General features: G+C 57.0%; 1 protein-coding gene across 2 annotated transcripts in view; it reads left to right on the top strand.

Moving 5' to 3' along the window:
- Positions 1-246: 246 nt before the first annotated feature.
- The window catches only part of GPR173 (G protein-coupled receptor 173), a 41778-nt gene continuing 24365 nt past the window's right edge, over positions 247-17659 (top strand). Inside the window, exons 1-2 of one of the 2 annotated variants that reach the window (XM_086940151.1) lie at positions 247-1394; positions 1477-1860. The gene's annotated coding sequence lies outside the window, so the exon portion shown is untranslated. Of the gene's footprint in view, positions 1861-17659 lie in introns of both variants that reach the window. The other variant, XM_086940150.1, reaches the window with a different exon arrangement.

The following is a 17659-nucleotide window of genomic DNA, read 5'->3' as shown; positions in this document are numbered from 1 at the left end:
CAGCGCTGCAATGGGCCTTTCCAGGCGCTTTCTTGGGCGCTGCTGCGTCACTGCCTTTGAGTGGTGCCCAGGGCGGTGACGCCATAGCCTGCGGGGCCCTGCCTCCTGCACCCCTTCTTTCTGCCTGACTCGTCTCCTCCCTCCCCCATGCTCGGTCTGTCCCTCCTCCCTCCCCCGCGCTCTCCTCGCTCCCCCTGCCCCTCCCCTGGCTGGCACCTTCACTCCCTCCCTCCCTCGCTCGCTCCTCACTCTTCCCTCCCTCCCCCTCCCTGCCTCCACCTCCCTCCTTCTCTTTCCTGAAGGCTCGGCTGGGCCTCGCTGGCCCATTGTCCTCCATTGCTCGCCCATCTGCTCGCCCTCCCCGCGGGGGGTCTGTGTCCGGGTCCCCGAGGGCCCCTGCAGGAGCTGGGGGGGCTGGCTGGGCCCCTGGACCCGGCGGCGCTGGTGGCCTCTGGATGGAGAGGGTCTGGCGGCGGTCCGGGGCCTGCTAGCCTCGGTGGGGGCGGCACCATGGGGGCCCGTGGACCCAGGGCCCGGCATCGGAGCTAGAACCAGAACCAGCGCGGGAGGGGCCCGGATCTGGAGCCCCCACCGGGCCACAAGATGCCTAGAACCGGGACAGCGCTGAGGCGGAGCGCAGCCAGACGCAGGCATCGAGCGCACGAATAGAACCGAGGCTAGAACCGGGACAGAACCGGACCCAGACCGGGACAAAACCGGACCCAGACCGGGACAGAACCGGACCCAGACCGGACCTTGGACAGAGCGCAGAACCGGACGCAGCGGGCCCAGGCCTGGCACCCTCCGCATGGGACAGTCCCCGGTGCCCCCGGGCGAGGCACAGGGCCCGCCGGTGCCCGGGATGTGTCTGGTACCCAAGGATGCCCAGGGCCCGCCCCTGGCTCCTGGGATGTGAGTGGTACCCTCGGAGACCCATCCTAGGCGGGGCCCTAGGGCCGAAGGCTGACATCTGGAACCCTAGGTGGCCCCTGGTGCCCTAGGTTGGCATCAGGAACCCTCGGGCCCCTGGACCGTAGGCTGGCATCCGGAGCCCTAGGCGGGGGCCCGGCTCGGCGCAGCCTCCTTGGCACCCAAAGATGCGCACTGGTACCCAGGCAAGGATGCTCGGTGCCCGCCCGATGGAGCGGGGAGGAGAGCCCGCCACACCCACGCGGGAGGGCTGAGGAGGCCATGGCCCCCCAGGGACGCATCGGGCAACTCGGGGACCCCCGACGCCCACTCCCCTGATCCACCCCCACCGCCCGTGCCAGGGCAAAACCACTCCAGACTCGCGTATCCACGGCAACAAGAACAGGTGGCAGCGGGGCTGTGCTGTGGCATCCGAGGCCCGGAGGAAGAGGAGCAGAGGAGGCCGAGGAGGAGAAAGAGAGGAGGCCGGAGAGAAACAGAGGAGGCCGGAGAGAGAAACAGAGGAGGCCGGAGAGAAACAGGGGAGGCCGGAGAGAAACAGGGGAGCCCGGAGAGAAACAGAGGAGGCCGGGGAGAAACGGAGGAGCCTGGGAGGACGAGGAGAAACAGAGGAGGCCGGAGAGAAACAGAGAAAGGAGAAGAGGAGAAACAGAGGAGGCCGAGGAGAAACAGAGGAAGGAGAAGAGGAGAAACAGAGGAGGCCGGAGAGAAACAGAGGAGGCCGGGGAGAAACGGAGGAGCCTGGGACGCCGAGAAGAAACAGAGGAGGCCGAGGAGAAGAAGAGAAGAAGAGGAGGCCGCGGAGACACAGAGGAGGCCGGAGAGAAACAGAGGAGGCCGGAGAGAAACAGAGGAGGCCGGAGAGGAAGAGAGCAGCAGACGACAAACAAGAGACTGAGAGGCTGAAGAGGAGCAGAACAGACACAAGAGGTAAGGAGAAGTGTGGGGTGGGGGTGGGGGGGCTACGGTATCCAGCAGGTGGGGGAGGAGCATGGGGGGAGGGGCTTGGGGGTAAAAGACCTTCCGATGTGACTGCTACATTTTACAATCAACCCGCTCCTCGCACAGGCTTCACTTCATTTAAACCAACGCTTTAAGTGGCCCGGTCCTGTCCGGTACCCAGTACAAGCACTTCTTTAATCTGAATGGGAGAGTACCTGCTCTCCTCAGTGCTGCTGAGATACATGTAATGGGAGAGTACTGGCACTCCTCAGTGCTGCTGAGATACATGTAATGGGAGAGTACCTGCACTCCTCAGTGCTGCTGAGATGCATGTAATGGGAGAGTACCTGCACTCCTCAGTGCTGCTGAGATGCGCAGGGAAGAGAACCTCCTACGCTTTAGGAAGGGTTTGAAAACGCTATTGTTTAGGAGGTCCATGAATACTATCTAGACTAGTGGATGCCGCTCTCTGTACTGCCAAGTTGTTGTTTGTACCATCGATTTCCAAGCGCCTAGAGGCCTGTAGGTGATTGGGCGCGCTATAAATCAAAAATAACAATAACAACAATACATGTAATGGGAGAGTACTGGCACTCCTCAGTGCTGCTGAGATACATGTAATGGGAGAATACCTGCACTCCTCAGTGCTGCTGAGATACATGTAATGGGAGAGTACCTGCACTCCTCAGTGCTGCTGAGATACATGTAATGGGAGAGTACCTGCACTCCTCAGTGCTGCTGAGATACATGTAATGGGAGAGTACCTGCTCTCCTCAGTGCTGCTGAGATACATGTAATGGGAGAGTACCTGCACTCCTCAGTGCTTCTGCAATATATTTAATGGGAGAATACCTGCACTCCTCAGTGCTGCTGAGATACATGTAATGGGAGAGTACTGGCACTCCTCAGTGCTGCTGAGATACATGTAATGGGAGAATACCTGCACTCCTCAGTGCTGCTGAGATACATGTAATGGGAGAGTACCTGCACTCCTCAGTGCTGCTGAGATACATGTAATGGGAGAATACCTGCACTCCTCAGTGCTGCTGAGATACATGTAATGGGAGAGTACCTGCACGCCTCAGTGCTGCTGAGATACATGTAATGGGAGAGTACCTGCACTCCTCAGTGCTGCTGAGATACATGTAATTGGAGAGTACCTGCACTCCTCAGTGCTGCTGAGATACATGTAATGGGAGAGTACTTGCACTCCTCAGTGCTGCTGAGATACATGTAATGGGAGAGTACCTGCACTCCTCAGTGCTGCTGAGATACATGTAATGGGAGAGTACCTGCACTCCTCAGTGCTGCTGAGATACATGTAATGGGAGAGTACCTGCACTCCTCAGTGCTGTTGAGATACATGTAATGGGAGAATACCTGCACTCCTCAGTGCTGCTGAGATACATGTAATGGGAGAGTACCTGCACTCCTCAGTGCTGCTGAGATACATGTAATGGGAGAATACCTGCACTCCTCAGTGCTTCTGCAATATATTTAATGGGAGAATACCTGCACTCCTCAGTGCTGCTGAGATACATGTAATGGGAGAGTACTGGCACTCCTCAGTGCTGCTGAGATACATGTAATGGGAGAATACCTGCACTCCTCAGTGCTGCTGAGATACATGTAATGGGAGAGTACCTGCACTCCTCAGTGCTGCTGAGATACATGTAATGGGAGAATACCTGCACTCCTCAGTGCTGCTGAGATACATGTAATGGGAGAGTACCTGCACGCCTCAGTGCTGCTGAGATACATGTAATGGGAGAGTACCTGCACTCCTCAGTGCTGCTGAGATACATGTAATTGGAGAGTACCTGCACTCCTCAGTGCTGCTGAGATACATGTAATGGGAGAGTACTTGCACTCCTCAGTGCTGCTGAGATACATGTAATGGGAGAGTACTGGCACTCCTCAGTGCTGCTGAGATACATGTAATGGGAGAATACCTGCACTCCTCAGTGCTGCTGAGATACATGTAATGGGAGAGTACCTGCACTCCTCAGTGCTGCTGAGATACATGTAATGGGAGAGTACTTGCACCCCTAATCGCTGCTGAGATACTTGTAATGGGAGAGTACCTGCACTCCTCAGTGCTGCTGGGATACTTGTAATGGGAGAGTACCTGCACTCCTCAGTGCTGCTGAGATACATGTAATGGGAGAATACCTGCACTCCTCAGTGCTGCTGAGATACATGTAATGGGAGAGTACTGGCACTCCTCAGTGCTGCTGAGATACATGTAATGGGAGAATACCTGCACTCCTCAGTGCTGCTGAGATACATGTAATGGGAGAGTACCTGCACTCCTCAGTGCTGCTGAGATACATGTAATGGGAGAGTACCTGCACCCCTAATCGCTGCTGAGATACTTGTAATGGGAGAGTACCTGCACTCCTCAGTGCTGCTGGGATACTTGTAATGGGAGAGTACCTGCACTCCTCAGTGCTGCTGAGATACATGTAATGGGAGAGTACCTGCACCCCTAATCGCTGCTGAGATACATGTAATGGGAGAATACCTGCACTCCTCAGTGCTGCTGAGATACATGTAATGGGAGAGTACCTGCACTCCTCAGTGCTGCTGAGATACATGTAATGGGAGAGTACCTGCACTCCTCAGTGCTGCTGAGATACATGTAATGGGAGAGTACCTGCTCTCCTCAGTGCTGCTGAGATACATGTAATGGGAGAGTACTTGCACTCCTCAGTGCTGCTGGGATAAATGTAATGGGAGACTACCTGCTCTCATCAGTGCTGCTGAGATGCATGTAATGGGAGAGTACCTGCACTCCTCAGTGCTGCTGGGATACATGTAATGGGAGAATACCTGCACTCCTCAGTGCTACTGAGATACATGTAATGGGAGAGTACCTGCTCTCCTCAGTGCTGCTGAGATACACGTAATGGGAGAGAACCTGCACTCCTCAGTGCTGCTGAGATACATGTAATGGGAGAGTACCTGCTCTCCTCAGTGCTGCTGAGATACACGTAATGGGAGAATACCTGCACTCCACAGTGCTTCTGCAATATATTTAATGGGAGAGTACCTGCACTCCTCAGTGCTGCTGAGACACATGTAATGGGAGAGTACCTGCACTCCTCAGTGCTGCTGAGATGCATGTAATGGGAGAGTACCTGCACTCCTCAGTGCTGCTGAGATACATGTAATGGGAGAAACCTGCACTCCACAGTGCTGCTGAGATACATGTAATGGGAGAGTACCTGCACTGCTCAGTGCTGCTGAGATGCATGTAATGGGAGAATACCTGCACTCCTCAGTGCTTCTGCAATATATTTAATGGGAGAATACCTGCTCTCCTCAGTGCTGCTGGGATACATGTAATGGGAGAATACCTGCACTCCTCAGTGCTTCTGCAATATATTTAATGGGAGAATACCTGCTCTCCTCAGTGCTGCTGGGATACATGTAATGGGAGAGTACCTGCACTCCTCAGTGCTGCTGAGATGCATGTAATGGGAGAGCACCTGCACTCCTCAGTGCTGCTGAGATGCATGTAATGGGAGAGTACCGGCTCTCCTCAGTGCTGCTGAGATACATGTAATGGGAGAGTACCTGCACTCCTCAGTGCTGCTGAGATGCATGTAATGGGAGAGTACCTGCTGTTAGACGGGGACCTGGAGGGTCGGCCGAGGACAGGGGGAGAGGCCTCCGGTGAGGGCCGTCTCCAGCGATCGTACAGACAAGTTACTTCCCCCCTACAGATGGACACCACACAAGGATAAGGTCAACACTCTTTATATACGGTTCTTGAAGCAAGGATATCAACGATACAGTGAGATCGGGACACAAGGGTCCTCTCAATTCTAGTCTCTGGAAGGGATAGGGGGTAGCGGGACAGTCTTGGTACCGGTCTGGTACTGAGGTGGTACGATGAATAGCTCACAATCCTCGAGCTCGGAGTTCTGGAAGGTCGGGCCGCGGCAGCGCCAGCAGGCTCGGATGATAAGTCTCACTTGAGAAGGGCCGCGGCAGCGCCAGCCGGCAAAGGCGATGGATCACACAAGGATGGGCCGCGGCAGCGCCAGCAGGTCCCGACGAGGATGTAGGTTGCAGAGGGCCGCGGCAGCGCCAGCAGGTCCCGACGAGGATGTAGGTTGCAGAGGGCCGCGGCAGCGCCAGCAGGTCCCGACGAGGAGGTAGGTTGCAGAGGGCCGCGGCAGCGCCAGCAGGTCCCGACGAGGATGTAGGTTGCAGAGGGCCGCGGCAGCGCCAGCAGGTCCCGACGAGGATGTAGGTTGCAGAAAGCCGCGGCAGCGCCAGCAGGCAGGACAATGATTCACAAGGCAGGGCTGCGGCAGCGCCAGCAGTCCGTCAAGGATGAGTTCTTCAAGGTGTCTCTCGACTCCAGGATACAACTGCCTTCCTGCTCTGGAGCTGCCCCAGTTATAGGTCTGGCCTCCTTTGATGTCCGGACCCTCGCTCTTGGAGGTCGGGAGGTCCGGGATGAGGGAGTCCAGACACCCAGCAGGGGGGTGGAGCCAGCGCCCGGGGAGGCTGGGGGTGATCGGCACCTGACGGGGGAGAGCCATCGGCACTCCTTTCTCCCATTGACCTGCCAAATGGTCTCTTCACCTCCTGGGTGGATGGTGGTGCCTCGATGTCGGGGCCTGGCCAGGCCCAGGGTTGGGGTCGAGCTGAGGCCACGCAGCCTCGTGGTGCAGTGTCCAAGATGGCGGCTGGGCCGGGGCAAGGCTGCCGGTGGTGGCCCGGGCCGGCCGATGTCGGGATGTTCGGGAGCAGGCGTCCCGTTGGGGACGGGTTGCGGGTTGCTTCTGTGGGTTGCCGGGGTGGTTCTTCTGGTGACACCGGGAGAGCCGGTGTCCGAGTCTTGTGATGCGGGGAGGAAGCGGCCCCTTCACGAGGCCTGTCCAACATGCGTCCCCCCCAGCTGAAGGCAGGGAGAGTCAGCCATCTTCTTGGGTACTCTCCTCGCCGAGGCGGAAAAAGCGTGACAGGCCGTCCGCCTTGGCGTGGTCTTGGCCAGGGCGATGCTCCACAGTGAAGTCCATCCCCTGCAGGGAGATGGACCAACGCAACAGTTTTGGATTCTCCCCCCGCATCTTCATCAGCCATTGCAGGGGTCGATGATCTGTTTGTACCCTGAAATGGGTACCGAAGAGGTAGGGCCGAAGTTTCTTGAGGGCCCATACTACTGCGTAGGCCTCCCTCTCGATGGTGCTCCAGCGCTGCTCTCGGGCTAGCAGGCGTCGGCTGATGAAGGCCACTGGTTGATCGACTCCCTCGGGGTTGAGTTGAGAGAGTACTGCCCCAATGCCATGATCCGAGGCGTCCGTCTGGACGATGAATTCCCGGCTGTAGTCGGGGGCCTGGAGTACGGGGGCGGTGCACATGGCTGCCTTCAACCTCTCGAAGGCCGCTTGACAGTCCGGAGTCCAGTTGACTGTTTTGGGGTTTTTCTTGGAGGTGAGTTCCGTGAGGGGCCCCACAATGCTGCCATAGTCCTTCACAAACCGCCGGTAGTATCCGGTGAGCCCCAGGAAGGCTCGGACCTCGGTTTGGGTGACAGGTGGTTGCCAGGACTGGATGGCGGCGATCTTGAGCTGAAGGGGGGCCACCAGACCGCTCCCCACTTGGTGTCCGAGGTAGGTCACGGACCCCTGGCCAATCTGGCATTTGCTGGCCTTGATGGTGAGGCCGGCCTGCTGGAGGGCGTGCAGGACCTCTCGGAGGTGGTGTAGGTGGTCGGCCCAGTGATGACTGTACACAGCGATATCGTCCAGGTACGCAGCACTGAATTCTTCGAGGCCCGCCAATACCTGGTTCACGAGTCGTTGGAAAGTAGCTGGAGCGTTTTTCATGCCGAATGGCATCACTTTGAAATGGTAGTGGCCATCCGGGGTGGAGAAGGCGGATCGTTCTTGGGCTCTGGGGGTGAGGCCGATCTGCCAGTAGCCTGCTGTCAGATCGAAGATGCTCAGGTAGCGGGCAGCCCCCATACGGTCAACCAATTCATCTGCCCGGGGGATGGGGTGAGCGTCGGTTCGGGTGACAGCGTTCAGGCCCCGATAGTCTACACAGAATCGGAGCTCGGGGGTGGCGCCCGGGGCGGCAGCTTTGGGGACCAGGACGACTGGGCTGGCCCAGGGGCTGTCGGATGGCTCGATCACTCCTAGGGCGAGCATTTTAGAGACTTCTTCCTGGATGCAGGTGCGCACCCGATCCGGTACTCGGTAGGCCCTGTGTCGAATAGGTGGACTATCCCCAGTGTCCACGTCGTGAAGGCACCAGGGGGTGACCCCTGGGGTGAGGGAGAACAGGTTCGCAAATTGCAGCAGGAGAGCCCGACAGTCTTGGCGTTGTTCCGGGGACAAGGCACCGGAGAGTCGGACCCCGTCCACTGAGCCATCTTTTTCACGGGTCCTCAGTAGGTCAGGGAGGGGCTCGGAGTCTTCTTCCGTCCCACTATCTGTCGCCATCAGTAGGCTGAGCTCTGAGCGTACGAAGTGGGGTTTGAGTCTGTTGGCGTGGAGGACCCGGAGGGGGTTCCGGGGGGACTCCATGTCTATTAGGTAGGTGACAGGGCCCTTGCGCTCAATCACCTTGAAGGGTCTTGTCCATTTGTCCTGCAAGGCACAAGGTTCGACTGGAGACATCACCCATGCTTGCTGACCGGGCTCGAACTCAATGGAGGAGGCATGTTGATCGTACCATTTCTTCACGTCCTCCTGACTGGCCTCAAGGTTGGCTTTGGCGAGTTCCCTGAATCGCCGAGTCTGGTTGCGGAGGGTCAGGAGGTACTTATACACATCTGGAGGGGTCTTCTGGGGGGCCATCTCCCATTCTTCCTTGACCAGGCTGAGGGGCCCCCGGACAGGGTGTCCGTACAGGAGTTCGAAGGGGCTAAAACCGAGGGACTTCTGGGGGACCTCTCGGTAGGCGAAGAGGAGACACGGGAGCAGCACGTCCCATTGGCGACGTAGGGGCTCCTCCAGGCCCATGATCATCCCCTTGAGAGTGCGGTTAAACCGCTCGACCAGTCCGTTTCCTTGCGGGTGATATGGGGTCGTGAACCGGTAGGTAACCCCGCACTGCTGCCAGAGAGATTTCATGTACTTGGAGATAAAGTTCGTGCCCCTGTCGCTGACGACTTCCCGGGGGAAGCCCACTCGAGAGAAGATCCCCATTAAGGCTCGGCCTACCACGGGTGCTGTTACAGTTCGAAGAGGAATGGCCTCGGGATAGCGGGTGGCATGGTCCACCAAGACCAGGATGAACCGGTGCCCTTGTGCTGTTCGGGGGTCCTGGGGCCCCACAATGTCTATTCCCAACCGTTCGAACGGGGTGGTGACGACGGGAAATGGTTGCAAGGGTGCTTTGATTTTTGGGCCGCTCTTCCCGCTGGCCTGGCAGGTGGGGCAGGCCCGGCAGTGGTTGGAGACATCATTTCGCATCTTGGGCCAGTAAAAGTGTGTTACCAGGCGGTTATACGATTTGTCTTGTCCCAAGTGTCCAGCAAGAGGGACATCGTGCGCTAAGTTCAAAAGGAAGTCTCTGAAGCGGAGGGGCACCACCAGCACCCGGCTGGCCCCCAACTCAGCAATTCTTTGCTCACTGTATAGCAGGTCATTGTCCAAATAGATCCAGTGTGCCCCTGCGGTGTCTCCTGCGCTCTGGGCGAGGGCTTGCTGTCGGAGTCCCTCGAGGGAGGGACAGGTCTTCTGTTCTTGCCGGAATTGTTCCTGGGTGGGTCCACCCCCTTGACGCCACTGGGCCAGTTCTGGAAGATCCTGGAGCTGAGCGGGCCCTTCTTGGTTTTGCTCTGGTGGGTCAGTACTGAGGGCGTCTCCCTCTGGGACGAACGGGGGAGGAGGTGCTGGCCATTCGGGTTCTTCGGGACTGGGGATGGTGCGGGCGGCCATGGACCGGGTCGTTACGCAGGCCCAGTCCGGGAGGCCCAACATCCACAGGTGCTCTCTTCTCTCAACGGCTGCCCAGGGGGAACTTTCAAGGTCGTTTCCCAGGAGGCAGTCCACCGGGGCATCATCGCGGACAGTCACCTTCAGCATACCGGACACTCCTCCCCATTCGAAGGGGACGCGGGCCATCCGACACAGGCTCTCTGAATTGTCAGCTGATCGGACGGGGCAAAGAACGTTTGGCAAGATTTGTTCCGGGGTCACCAGATGACAGCGGACTGCCGTCACACTGGCCCCGGTATCACGCAGGGCTTCGGCCTTGCGCCCATTGATGTTCACCCACTGGCTGTATTTTCTCGTGTTGGCGGGTAGGGGAGCCCGCGGAATCATGTCTCTTTCCCCTAGGCAAGCCAGGATCATGGCGGCGGGCTCCCATTCGGGCTGTTCTTGTTTGTACTCTTCATAATCTTCGGGAGCTTGCTCCTCTCCCAGGGCGGCGGCAGCGACCTGGCGGGGTATGGGACTCTGGTTCTTCGGGCAGTTAGGGTCGTTGGCATAGTGGCCGGTCCGCTGGCACCGGTGGCAAGTAACGTTGGCTCGGAACCCCGGACGCATCGGGGGGTTTCCCCTACCGGCCGGGGGCGGGGTGTTGCTGGCGGGAGCTGCCGGGACGGCGTCTCTGCCCCAGCCCTGGCCTCCTCCTCCTCGGGGGCGATGGGGACCTTGGTTGGTTCTGTTTGGTTCACTTGGCCCACTTCGGGCAACTCGAGTGCTCTCCCATCGGTCAGCTTCGGCGGCGAGCTGCCGAGGTTCAGTCAGTTTACTGTCGAGGAGGTGCTGCCTGAGCTCGACGAAGCAATTGTTGGAGAGGTGCTCCCACACAATGAGGTTAAAGAGTTGCTCGTAGGTGGTTACGTGGCTGCCCTTGATCCACCCCCGAAGGCTCGGCTGAAATAGTTCACATACTCCACCCAAGTTGTACCCGGGATCCGCTTGCAGTCGCGGAACCTCTGGCGGTACATCTCGGGCGTGAGTCCGTATCGAGTGAGGAGGGCGGCCTTCATGTGGTCATAGGATGTCATCTGATGGTCCGGGAGCTGCAGCAGGGCGTCGCGCCCTTCATTGACGAACCTCCGCCATAGTCCGGCTCCCCAGTCACTTCGATAAATCCGGTGGGAGGTCATGGCTATCTCGTAGGCCTTGAACCACTGCTGGATATTGTCGTTCCGATAATATTCTCTGACGACATCCTTGGGGATGTGGACTTTCGGTTCGGCAGTGCCCGGGTTGTGCGGGCGCTCGGGCACCCCGAGGTCTTTATTCTGTTTCCGCATCTCTATCTCTGCTAGCTTGCGCTCATGTTCGTATGCCAGTCTTTTCTCTTCGAGTTCTACCTGCCTTTGTTTCTCTTCCCGCTCCTCTCGGAGCCGCAAGTGTTCTAATGTTATCTTTTGTTCCGCCAATTTCAGCTCTCCGTCCAACCGGAGCCGTGCCAACTCTAATTCATGGAGTCTGCTTTTTTCTCGTTCTTGGATCTCCTCCAGGGAGAGACCCGTTCTCCTTCCTTCCGTCGGTGTGGTGTTTGTTTCTGGTGCCTCGAGGTTTTGGTTCTGGGGTACGGCCGTACCCGTTTCTGCCCAAGATTCTAGGGCGTGTTTGAAGTCCTCTTTCGTGCTCAGCCCGGTGGTAGCAATGCCTAGTTCCATGCAAAATTGCTTTAGCTCTCGATGGTTGTACTCTTCTAGTTTCTCCATCTGGAATTTCTCTGTGGATCCGCTCTCTTTTGTTGTCATTGTGGTTGAGTCGTGGGGTGAGTTACTCTCTGTACGATTACGCGTTGGTTCGGATTGCGCCGCTGGCCACCAATGTTAGACGGGGACCTGGAGGGTCGGCCGAGGACAGGGGGAGAGGCCTCCGGTGAGGGCCGTCTCCAGCGATCGTACAGACAAGTAACTTCCCCCCCACAGATGGACACCACACAAGGATAAGGTCAACACTCTTTATATACGGTTCTTGAAGCAAGGATATCAACGATACAGTGAGATCGGGACACAAGGGTCCTCTCAATTCTAGTCTCTGGAAGGGAAAGGGGGTAGCGGGACAGTCTTGGTACCGGTCTGGTACTGAGGTGGTACGATGAATAGCTCACAATCCTCGAGCTCGGAGTTCTGGAAGGTCGGGCCGCGGCAGCGCCAGCAGGCTCGGATGATAAGTCTCACTTGAGAAGGGCCGCGGCAGCGCCAGCCGGCAAAGGCGATGGTTCACACAAGGATGGGCCGCGGCAGCGCCAGCAGGTCCCGATGAGGATGTAGGTTGCAGAGGGCCGCGGCAGCGCCAGCAGGTCCCGACGAGGATGTAGGTTGCAGAGGGCCGCGGCAGCGCCAGCAGGTCCCGACGAGGAGGTAGGTTGCAGAGGGCCGCGGCAGCGCCAGCAGGTCCCGACGAGGATGTAGGTTGCAGAGGGCCGCTGCAGCGCCAGCAGGTCCCGACGAGGATGTAGGTTGCAGAAAGCCGCGGCAGCGCCAGCAGGCAGGACGATGATTCACAAGGCAGGGCTGCGGCAGCGCCAGCAGTCCGTCAAGGATGAGTTCTTCAAGGTGTCTCTCGACTCCAGGATACAACTGCCTTCCTGCTCTGGAGCTGCCCCAGTTATAGGTCTGGCCTCCTTTGATGTCCGGACCCTCGCTCTTGGCGGTCGGGAGGTCCGGGATGAGGGAGTCCAGACACCCAGCAGGGGGGTGGAGCCAGCGCCCGGGGAGGCTGGGGGTGATCGGCACCTGGCGGGGGAGAGCCATCGACACACCTTTCTCCCATTGACCTGCCAAGTGGTCTCTTCACCTCCTGGGTGGATGGTGGTGCCTCGATGTCGGGGCCTGGCCAGGCCCAGGGTTGGGGTCGAGCTGAGGCCACGCGGCCCCGTGGTGCAGTGTCCAAGATGGCGGCTGGGCCGGGGCAAGGCTGCCGGTGGTGGCCCGGGCCGGCCGATGTCGGGGTGTTTGGGAGCAGGCGTCCCGTTGGGGACGGGTTGTGGGTTGCTTCTGTGGGTTGCCGGGGTGGTTCTTCTGGTGACACCGGGAGAGCCGGTGTCCGAGTCTTGTGATGCGGGGAGGAAGCGGCCCCTTCACGAGGCCTGTCCAACACCTGCACTCCTCAGTGCTGCTGAGATGCATGTAATGGGAGAGTACCTGCACTCCTCAGTGCTGCTGAGATGCATGTAATGGGAGAGTACCTGCACTCCTCAGTGCTGCTGAGATGCATGTAATGGGAGAGTACCTGCACTCCTCAGTGCTGCTGAGATGCATGTAATGGGAGAGTACCTGCACTCCTCAGTGCTGCTGAGATACATGTAATGGGAGAGTACCTGCACTCCTCAGTGCTGCTGAGATGCATGTAATGGGAGAGTACCTGCACTCCTCAGTGCTGCTGAGATGCATGTAATGGGAGAATACCTGCACTCCTCAGTGCTTCTGCAATATATTTAATGGGAGAATACCTGCTCTCCTCAGTGCTGCTGGGATACATGTAATGGGAGAATACCTGCACTCCTCAGTGCTTCTGCAATATATTTAATGGGAGAGTACCTGCACTCCCCAGTGCTGCTGAGATACATGTAATGGGAGAGTACCGGCTCTCCTCAGTGCTGCTGAGATACATGTAATGGGAGAGTACCTGCACTCCTCAGTGCTGCTGAGATGCATGTAATGGGAGAGTACCTGCACTCCTCAGTGCTGCTGAGATGCATGTAATGGGAGAGTACCTGCACTCCTCAGTGCTGCTGAGATGCATGTAATGGGAGAGTACCTGCACTCCTCAGTGCTGCTGAGATACATGTAACGGGAGTACCTGCACTCCTCAGTGCTGCTGAGATGCATGTAATGGGAGAATACCTGCACTCCTCAGTGCTTCTGCAATATATTTAATGGGAGAATACCTGCTCTCCTCAGTGCTGCTGAGATACATGTAATGGGAGAGTACTGGCACTTCTCAGCACTGCTACAATACATTTCATGGGACAGTACCAGCACTTCTCAGCAGTGCTGCAGGACATATAATGGGAGACAAGAACTGCTCAGCATTGTTTAGACACATGTAATGGAAGAGTGCCTGCACTCATCAGTGCTGCTGCAATACATTTAATGGGCGAGTACCTGCACTTATCAGCACTGCTGCAATACATTTAATCGGAGAATACCTGCACTCGTCAGCACTGCCACAATGCATGTAATGGGAGAGTACCTGCATTTCTCAGCACTCCCAGTGTGCGGCCAGTATGCCAGGTTGCTGCTCACTGTGCCAGTGCGTGACCAGTGTGCCAGGGTGCTTCTCCCTGTTCCAGTGTGTGGCCAGTATGCCAAGTACCTGCTCACTGTGCCAGTGTGTGGCCAGTATGCCAGGTTGCTGCTCAGTGTGCCAGTGTGGCCAATATGCCAGATTTCTGCTCACTGTGCCACTGCCTGGCCAGTATGCCAGGTAGCTGCTCACTGTGCCAGTGTGTGACCAGTATGCCAGCTTGCTGCTCACTGTGCCAGTCTGTGGTCAGTATTTCAGGTTGCTGCTCACTGTACCAGTGTGTGACCAGTATGCCAGGTTGGTGTTCATTGTGCCAGTGTGTGGTCAGTATTCCGGGTTGCTGTTCAGTGTGCCAGTGTGTGGCCAGTATGCCAGGTTGCTGCTCACTGGGCCAGTGTGTGGTCAGTATTCCAGGTTGCTGCTCCCTGTGCCAGTGTGTTGCCAGTATGCCAGGTAGCTGCTCACTGTGCCAGTGTCGCAGGGTGCCGGTCATTGTGCCAGTGTGTGGCCAATATGCCAGTTTCCTGCTCACTGTGCCAATGTTTGTAGCCAGTATGCCAGGTTACTGCTCACTGTGCAAGTGTGTGACCAGTGTGCCAGGTTGCTGCTCACTGTGCCAGTGTGTGGCCAGTATGCCAGGTTACTGCTCACTGTGCAAGTGTGTGACCAGTGTGCCAGGTTGCTGCTCACTGTGCCAGTGTGTGGCCAGTATGTCAAGTTGCTGCTCACTGTGCCAGTGTATGGTCAGTATGCCAGGTTGGTGTTCATTGTGCCTGTGTGTGGTCTGTATTCCGGGTGGCTGTACAGTGTGCCAGTGTGTGACCAGTATGCCAGGTTATTGCTTACTGTGCCAGTGTGTGGCCAGTGTGACAGGTTGTTGCTCACTTTGCCAGTGTGTGGCCAGTATGTCAGGTTGCTGCTTACTGTGCCTGTGTGTGACCAGTATGCCAGGTTGTTGCTCACTTTGCCAGTGTGTGGCCAGTATGCCAGGTTGCTGCTCACTGTGCCTGTGTGTGACCAGTATGCCAGGTTGCTGCTCACTTTGCCAGTGTGTGGCCAGTATGCCAGGTTGCTGCTCACTGTGCCAGTGTGTGGCCAGTATGCCAGGTTGCGGCTCAGTGTGCCAGTGTGTGGTCAGTATGCCAGGTTGCTGCTCACTGTGCCAGTGTGTGGACAGTATGTCAGGTTGTGGCTCAGTGTGCCAGTGTGTGGTCAGTATTTCAGGTTGCTGCTTACTGTGCCAGCGTGCAGCCAGTATGCCAAGTAGCTGCTCACTATGCCAGTGTGTGACCAGTGTGTCAGGCTGCTGCTCGCTGTGCCAGTGTGTGGCCAGTATGCCAGGTTGCTGCTCTCTGTGCCAGTGTGTGGCCAGTATGCCAGGTTGCTGCTTGCTGTGCCAGTGTGTGACTAGTGTGCCAGGGTGCTTCTCCCTGTGCCAGTGTGTGACCAGTGTGCCAGATTGCTACTCACTGTGGGAATGTGTGGGCAGTGTGCCAGATTGCTGCTCACTGTGCTAGCGTTCAGCCAGTGTTGCAGGGTGCCGGTCACTGTGCCAGTGTGCGGCCAGTATACAAGGTTGCTGCTCAGTGTGCCAGTGTGTGGTCCGTATGCCAGGTTGCTGCTCACTGTGCCAGTGTGTGGTCAGTATGCCAGGTTGCTGCTCACTGTGCCAATGTGTGGTCAGTATGCCAGGTTGCTGCTCACTGTGCCAGTGTGTGGTCTGTATTCCGGGTTGCTGTACAGTGTGTCAGTATGCCAGGTTGCTGCTCACTGTATCAGTGTGTGGCCAGTATGCCAGGTTGCTGCTCACTGTGCCAGTGTCGCAGGGTGCCGGTCATTGTGCCAGTGTGTGGCCAGTATGCCAGGTTACTGCTCACTGTGCCAGTGTGTGACCAGTGTGCCAGGTTGCTGCTCACTGTATCAGTGTGCGGCCAGTATGCCAGGTTGCTGCTCACTGTTCCAGTGTGTGGCCAATATGCCAGGTTGCTGCTCACTGTGCCAGTGTGTGGCCAGTATGCCAGGTTGCTGCTCACTGTGCCAGTGTGTGACCAGTGTGCCAGGTTGCTTCTCAGTGTGCCAGTGTGTGACCAGTGTGCCAGGCTGCTGCTCACTGTGCCAGTGTGTGGCAAGTATGCCAGGTTGCTGCTCTCTGTGCCAGTGTGTGGCCAGTATGCCAGGTTGCTGCTCACTGTGCCAGTGTGTGACTCGTGTGCCAGGGCGCTTCTCCCTGTGCCAGTGTGTGACCAGTGTGCCAGATTGCTGCTCACTGTGCCAGTGTGTGGCCAGTGTGCCAGATTGCTGCTCAGTGTGCCAGTGTGTTGCTCGTAAGCCAGGTTGCTGCTAACAGTCCCAGTGTATGGCCAGTATGCCAGGCTGCTGCTCACTGTGCCAGTGTATGACCGGTATGCCAGGTTGCTGCTCACTGTACCAGCGTGGGGTGGATATTCTAGGTTGCTGCTCAGTGTGCCAGTGTGTGGCCAGTATGCCAAGTTGCTGCTCAGTGTGCCAGTGTGTGGCCAGTATGCCAGGTTGTTGCTCACTGTGCCAGTGCGTGGCCAGTATGCCAGATTCTGCTCTCTGTGCCTGCTTTGGACCAATAAGTCAGGTTTCTCCTCACGGTGCCAGTGTGCCAGATTGCTGCTCAGTGTGCCAGTATGTGCTCAGTATGCCAGGTTGCTGCTCACTCTGCCAGTGTGTGGCCAGTGTGCCAGGGTGTTGCTCAGTGTGCTAGTGTGTGGTTGGTATGCCAGGTTGATGCTCACTATGTCAATGTGTGGTCAGTATGCCAGGTTTCTACTCACTGTGCCAGTGTGCCAGGTTCTTGCTCAGTGTGCCAGTTTGTGGTCAGTATGCCAGGTTTCTACTCACTGTGCCAGTGTGCCAGGTTCTTGCTCAGTGTGCCAGTTTGTGGTCAGTATGCCAGGGTTCTACTCACTGTGCCAGTGTGCCAGGTTCTTGCTCAGTGTGCCAGTTTGTGGTCAGTATGCCAGGGTTCTACTCACTGCGCTAGTGTGCCAGGTTCCTGCTATGTATGCCATAAATCCTTCTCAGCTCAGAGTGATCTGCTCAACGAAGCAGGATTTTGTTTACATATATTGTATCGCGTTTTACAGTTTTTGCTTGCGTGCAGGCTGGTTTAGAGACAGAGATGGCGACCAGTCTGGAGTCAGTGAGAGCCTCCATAGGTTCATTTAAGGGGTAGGTGGGTATGTGTCTAGTTTGGCGTTTTATTAACCATTCCCGCTGGCTTCAATCATTTCCTTTCCTCACCAGTCAATGGAGTCTGATAAAGACTCTGTGAATGTTCTGATCTTTTAGTCTCATAAACTAGCCCGGCTGTGCACAAAGGGCGGGGTTCTGGACATGTCCCTAAGTGCAGAGTTGCAGTGGTCAATCTTTGAAATCAATAGTGATTGAAGTACTGTTCGAATGAGGGATTTTATTCCTGGTAGGAGTCTGATGTGTTGTTGGGTTCCTCTTATTCACGTGTTTTTGGGTGTGTGTAGATGCTTCTTTTTCTCAGTGTACCAGAGCGGCTGCTCAATATGTCTGAGTGCTGCTAGTGCTCATAAGTTAGAGCGACTGCATGTTGA

This window comes from Lissotriton vulgaris, chromosome 10, assembly GCF_964263255.1.
Source record: "Lissotriton vulgaris chromosome 10, aLisVul1.2, whole genome shotgun sequence".
In the NCBI taxonomy this organism is placed as follows: domain Eukaryota; kingdom Metazoa; phylum Chordata; class Amphibia; order Caudata; family Salamandridae; genus Lissotriton; species Lissotriton vulgaris.
Note: the sequence above shows the minus strand (reverse complement) of the source record. Positions and strands in the feature narration are given on the sequence as shown.